Genomic DNA, 7,183 nt, shown 5'->3' with positions numbered 1-7,183 from the left:
GCTCATCTCATTTTTGACCCCTTTTGAAGCTTTTCATATTTTTCACAACTTTTTAGGCTCTTCATGTTTTTCAACACCGCTTCATACTCCTCCTATTTTTCAGACCGTTTCATACTCATCTCATTTTTGACACCTTTTGAAGCTCTTCATATTTATCACAACTTTTTAGGCTCTTCATGTTTTTGACACCGCTTCATGCTCCTCCTATTTTTCAGAGACTTTCATGCTCCTCATGTATTTCACATCTTTTGAAGCTCTTCATATTTCTCACAACTTTTTAGGCTCTTCATGTTTTTCCACACCACTTCATGTTTCTCCTATTTTTCGGCCTGTTTCATGCTCCTCATGTATTTCACACCTTTTGAAACTCTTCATATTTTTCACACTTTTTCAGGCTCTTCATATTTTTGAACACCGCTTCATGCTCCTTCTATTTTTCAGACCTTTTCATGCTCCACATATATTTGACACATTTTGAAGCTCTGAATATTTTTCACACATTTTCAGGCTCTTCATGTTTTTGAACACTGCTTCATGATCCTCCTATTTTTCAGACCGTTTCATGATCTTCATTTGTTTGACACCTTTTGAAGCTCTTCATATTTTTCACTCCTTTTCAGGCTCTTCATGTTTTTCAACACCACTTCAGGCTTCTCCTATTTTTCAGACTGTTTCATGCTCCTCATGTATTTCACACCTTTTGAAGCTCTTCATAATTTTCACATCTTTTCAGGCTTTTCATGCTTTTGAACACCATTTCATGCCGCTTCTATTTTTCAGACCGTTTCATGCTCCTCATATTTTTCACACCTTTTGAAGCTCTTCATATTTTTCACACCTTTTCAGGCTCTTCATGTTTTTGAACACTGCTTCATGATCCTCCTATTTTTCAGACCACTTCATGCTCTTCATATTTTTGACACCTCTTGAAGCTCTTCATATATTTCACACCTTTTCAGCCTCTTCATTTTTTTTTAAACCGCTTCATGCTCCTCCTATTTTTCACACCGTTTCATGCTCATCTCATTTTTGACACCTTTTGAAGCTCTTCATATATTTCACACCTTTTCAAGCTCTTCATATTTTTCAGACCTTTTCAGGCACTTCATGTTTTTGAAAACCGCTTCATGCTCCTCCTATTTTTCAGACCGTTTCATGCTCCTCATATTTTTGACACCTTTTGAAGCTCTTCATATTTATCACACCTTTTCAGGCTCTTCATTTTTTTCAACACCACTTCATGCTCCTCCTATATTTCAGACCGTTTCATGCTCATCTCATTTTGACACCTTTTGAAGCTCTTCATATTTTTCACAAGTTCTCAGGCTCCTCATGTTTTTCAACACCGCTTCATGCTTCTCCTATTTTTCAGACCGTTTCATGCTTCTCATAATTTTGACACCTTTTGAAGCTCTTCATATTTTTCACACCTTTTAAGGCTCTTCATGTTTTTGAACACCGCTTCATACTCCTCCTTTTTTCAGACCGTTTCATGCACCTCATATTTTTGACACCTTTTGAAGCTCTTCATATTTTTCACACCTTTTCAGGCTCTTCATATTTTTGAACACCGCTTCATCCTCATCCTATTTTTCAGACCGTTTCATGCTCCTTGTAATTTTGACACCTTTTGAAGCTCTTCATATTCTTCACACCTTTTCAGGCTCTTCATGTTTTTCAACACCGCTTCATGCTCCTCCTATTTTTGACACCTTTTGAAGCTCTTCATATTTTTCACACCTTTTCAGGCTCTTCATATTTTTGAACACCGCTTCATGCTCATCCTATTTTTCAGACCGTTTCATGCACCTCATATTTTTGACACCTTTTGAAGCTCTTCATATTCTTCACACATTTTCAGGCTCTTCATATTTTGAACACTGCTTCATGCTCCTCCTATTTTACAGACCGTTTCATGCTCATCTCATTTTTTACACCTTTTGAAGCTCTTCATATTTTTCACAACTTTTGAAGCTCTTCATATTTTTCACACCTTTTCACGCTCTTCATGTTTTTCAACACTGCTTCATGCTCCTCCTATTTTTCTGACCGTTTCATGCTCCTCTTATTTTTGACACCGTTTGAAGCTCTTCATATTTTTCACACCTTTTCAGGCTCTTCATGATTTTGAACACCGCTTCATGCTCCTCCTATTTTTCAGACCGTTTCATGCTCATCTCATTTTTCACACGTTTTGAAGCTCTTCATATTTTTCACATCTTTTCAGGCTCTTCTTTTTTTTGAACACCGCTTTATGCTCCTCGTATGTTCAGACCGTTTCATGCTCCTCATATTTTGGACACCTTTTGAAGCTCCTCCTATTTTTCACACCTTTTCACGCTCTTCATGTTTTTCAACACTGCTTCATGCTCCTCCTATTTTTCAGACCGTTTCATGCTCCTCATATTTGTGACACCTTTTGAAGCTCTTCATATTTTTCACACTTTTTCAGGCACTTCATGTTTTTGAACACCGCTTCATGCTCCTCCTATTTTTCAGACCGTTTCATGCTCATGTCATTTTTCACACGTTTTGAAGCTCTTCATATTTTTCACACCTTTTCAGGCTCTTCATGTTTTTGAACACCGCTTCATGCTCCTCGTATGTTCAGACCGTTTCATGCTCCTCATATTTTTGACACCTTTTGAAGCTCCTCCTATTTTTCAGACCTTTTCAGGCTCTTCATGTTTTTGAACACCGCTTCATGCTCATCCTATTGTTCAGACCGTTTCATGATCCTCATGTATTTCACACCTTTTGAAGCTCTTCATATATTTCACACATTTTCAGCCTCTCATGTTTTTGAACACAGCTTCTTGCTCCTCCTATTTTTCAGACCGTTTCATGACCCTCATATTTTTGACACCTTTTGAAGCTCCTCCTGTTTTTCACACCTTTTCAGGCTCTTCATGTTTCTGAACACCGCTTCATGCTACTCCTATTTTTCAGACCGTTTCATGCTCCTCATATTTTAGACACCTTTTGAAGCTCTTCATATTTTTCACACCTTTTCAGGCTCTTCATGTTTTTGAACACCGCTTCATGGTCCTCCTATTTTTCAGACCGTTTAGTGCTCCTCATATTTTTGACACCCTTTGAAGCTCTTCATATTTTTCACACCTTTTCAGGCTCTTCATGTTTTTGAACACCGCTTCATGCTCCTCCTATTGTTCAGACCGTTTCATGATCCTCATGTATTTCACACCTTTTGAAGCTCTTCATATATTTCACACATTTTCAGCCTCTCATGTTTTTGAACACAGCTTCTTGCTCCTCCTATTTTTCAGACCGTTTCATGCTCCTCATATTTTTGACACCTTTTGAAGCTCTTCGTATTTTTCCCACCTTTTCAGGCTCTTCATGTTTTTCAACATCACTTCATGCTCCTATTTTTCAGACCGTTTCATACACCTCATGAATTTCAGACCTTTTGAACCTCTTCATATTTTTCACATTTTTGAAGCTCTTCATATATTTCACACCTTTTCAGTCTCTTCTTTTTTTTCAACACCACTTCATGCTCCGCCTATTTTTCAGACCGTTTCATGCTCATCTCATTTTTGACACCTTTTGAAGCTCTTGATATTTCTCACACCGTTTCAGGTTCTTCATGTTTTTCAACACCGCTTCATGCTCCTCCTATTTTTCAGACCGTTTCATGCTCATCTCATTTTTGACACCTTTTGAACCTCTTCATATTTTTCACATCTCTTGAACCTCTTTATATTTTTCACACATTTTCAGGCTTTTCATGTTTTTGAACACCGCTTCATGCTCCTGCTATTTTTCAGACCGTTTCATGCTCCTCATATTTTTGACACCTTTGGAATCTCTTCATATTTTTCACAACTTTTGAAGCTCTTCATATTTTTAATATTTTTGAAGCTCTTCATATTTTCACAAGTTTTCAGACTCTTCATGTTTTTCAACACCGCTTCATGCTCCTGCAATTTTTCCGACCGTTTCATGCCCCTATATTTTTGACACATTTTGAGGCTTTTCCTATTTTTCTCACCTTTTCAGGCTCTTCATGTTTTTGAACATCGTTTCATAATCCTCCTTTTTTTCAGACCGTTTCATGCTCCTCATATTTTTGACACCTTTTGAAACTCTTCATATATATCACTCCTTTTCAGGCTCTTCATTTTTTGAACACCACTTCATGCTCCTCCTATTTTTCAGATCGTTTCATGCTCATCACATTTTTGACACCTTTTGAAGCTTTTCAGATTTTTCACACCTTTTCAGGCTCTTCATGTTTTTCAACACCACTTCAAGCTCCTCCAGGTTTGCAGACCATTTCATGCTCCTCATATTTTTCACACCTTTTGAAGCTCTTCATATTTTTCACATCTTTTCAGCCTTTTCATGTTTTTGAACACCGCTTCATGCTCCTCCTATTTTTCAGACCGTTTCAGGCTCCTCATATTTTTGACACCTTTTGAAGCTCTTCATATTTTTCTCACCTTTTCAGGCTCTTCATGTTTTTGAACACCGCTTCATGCTCCTGCTATATTTCAGACCGTTTCATGCTCCTCATAATTTGACATCTTTTGAAGCTTTTCATATTTTTCACACCTTTTCAGTCTCGTCATGTTTTTCAAAAACGCTTCTTGCTCCTCCTATTTTTCAGACCGTTTCATGCTCATTTCATTTTTGACACGTTTTGAAGCTCTTCATATTTTCACAACTTTTGAAGCTCTTCATATTTTTCAAAAGTTTTCAGGCTCTTAATCTTTTTCAACACCGCTTCTTGCTCCTCCTATTTTTCAGACCGTTTCATGCTCCTCATATTTTTGACACCTTTTGAAGCTCTTCATATTTTTCACAAATTTTCAGGCTCTTCATGTTTTTGAACACCGCTTTATGCTTCTCCTATTTTTCAAACTGTTTCATGCTCCTCTTATTTTTCACATGTTTTGAAGCTCTTCATATTTTTCACACCTTTTCAGGCTCTTCATGTTTTTGAAAACCTTTTCACACTCTTAATGTTTTTCAACACCGCTTCATGCTCCTCCTTTTTTTCAGATCGTTTCATGCTCCTCATATTTTTGACACCTTTTAATGCTCTTTATATTTTTCACACTTGTCATGCTCTTCATGTTTTCAACACTGTTTCATGCTTCTCCTATTTTTCAAACTGTTTCATGCTCCTCATATTTTTCACAGCTTTTGAAGCTGTTCATATTTTTCACATCTTTTCAGGCTCTTCATGTTTTGGAACACCTTTTCAAGCCCCTCGTATTTTTCAGACCGTTTCATGCTCCTCATATTTTTGACACCTTTTGAACCTCCTCGTTTTTTCACAACTTTTGAAGATCCTCATGTTTTTCCACACCATTCCATGCTGCCTCTATTTTTCAGACCGTTTCATGCTACTCTTATTTTTCAAACCGTTTCATTCTCCTCATATTTTTGACACTTTTGAAGCTCTTCATGTCTTTCAACACCGTTTCATGCTGCTCCAATTTTTCAGACCGTTTCATGATCCTCTTATTTTTCAGACCGTTTCATGCTCCTCATATTTTTGACACTTTTGAAGCTCTTCATGTCTTTCAACATTGTTTCATGCTGCCCCTATTTTTCAGACCGTTTCATGCTCCTCCTATTTTTCAGACCGTTTCATGTTCCTCACATTTTTCACACCTTTTGAAACTCTTCATATTTTTCAAAACTTTTCAGGTTCTTCATGTTTTTGACGACTGCTTCAAGCTTCTCCTATTTTTCAGACCGTTTCATGCTCCTCATATATTTGACACCTTGTGAAGCTCTTCCTATTTTTCACACCTTTTCAGGCTCTTCATGTTTTTCAACACCGTTTTATGCTCCTCCTATTTTTCAGACCGCTTCAGGTTCCTCATGTATTTCACACCTTTTCAAGCTCTTCATATTTTTCACACCTTTTCAGGCTCTTCATGTTTTTGAACACCGTTTCATGCTCCTCCTATTTTTCAGACCGTTTCATGCTCCTCATATTTTTGACACCATTTGAACGTCCTCATGTTTTCACAACTTTTGAAGCTCTTCATATATTTCACACCTTTTCAGGCACTTCATGATTTTCACGACCACTTCATGCTCCTCCTATTTTTCAGACCGTTTCATGCTCATCTCATTTTTGACACCTTTGGAAGCTCTTCATATTTTTCACACCTTTTGAAGCTCTTCATGTTTTTCACACCTTTTCAGGCTCTTCATTTTTTTGAACACCGATTCATGCTTCTTGTATTTTTCAGACCGTTTCATGCTCCACATGTATTTCACATCTTTTCAAGCTCTTCATATTTTTCACACCTTTTCAGGCTCTTCATGTTTTTGAACACCGTATCATGCTCCTCCTATTTTTCAGACCGTTTCAGGCTCCTCATATTTTTGACACCTTTTGAAGCTCCTCATTTTTTTCACACTTTTGAAGCTCTTCATATATTTCACAACTTTTCAGGCACTTCATGTTTTTCAACACCACTTCATGCTCCTCCTATTTTTCAGACCGGTTCATTCTCCTCATATTTTTGACACCTTTTGAAGCTCTTCATATTTTTCACAACTTTTCAGGCTCTTCATGTTTTTCAACACCACTTCATGCTCCTCCTGTTTTTCAGACCTTTTCATGATCCTCATATTTTTTACACCTTTTGAAGCTCTTACTAATTTTCACACCTTTTCAGGCTTTTCATGTTTTTGAACAACGTTTCATGCTCCTCCTATTTTTCAGACCGTTTCATGCTCCTCATATTTTTGAAACCTTTTGAAACTCTTCATATATTTCACACCTTTTCAGGCTCTTCATGTTTTTCACCACCACTTCATGCTCCTCCTATTTTTCAGAACGTTTCATGCTCATTTCTTTTTGATTCCTATTCAAGCTCTTAATATCATTCTTCCCTTTTGAAGCTCTTCATATTTTTCACATGTTTTCATGCTCTTCATGATTTTCAGCACAGTTTCATGCTCCTCCTATTTTTCAGACCGTTTCATGCTCCTCATATTTTTGACACGTTTTGAAGCTCATCATATTTTTCACACCTTTTCAGGCTCTTCATGTTTTTCAGCACAGTTTGATGCTCCTCCTATTTTTCAGACCGTTTCATCCTCCTCATATTTTTGACATATTTTGAAACTCTTCATATATTTCACACCTTTTCAGGCTCTTCATGTTTTTCAACACAACTTCATTCTCCTC

Source organism: Dama dama, unplaced genomic scaffold, assembly GCF_033118175.1.
Source record: "Dama dama isolate Ldn47 unplaced genomic scaffold, ASM3311817v1 ptg000096l, whole genome shotgun sequence".
NCBI classification, from domain to species: Eukaryota; Metazoa; Chordata; class Mammalia; order Artiodactyla; family Cervidae; genus Dama; species Dama dama.
The sequence above is the reverse complement of the archived record's forward strand: the minus strand, read 5'-3'. Positions refer to the sequence as shown.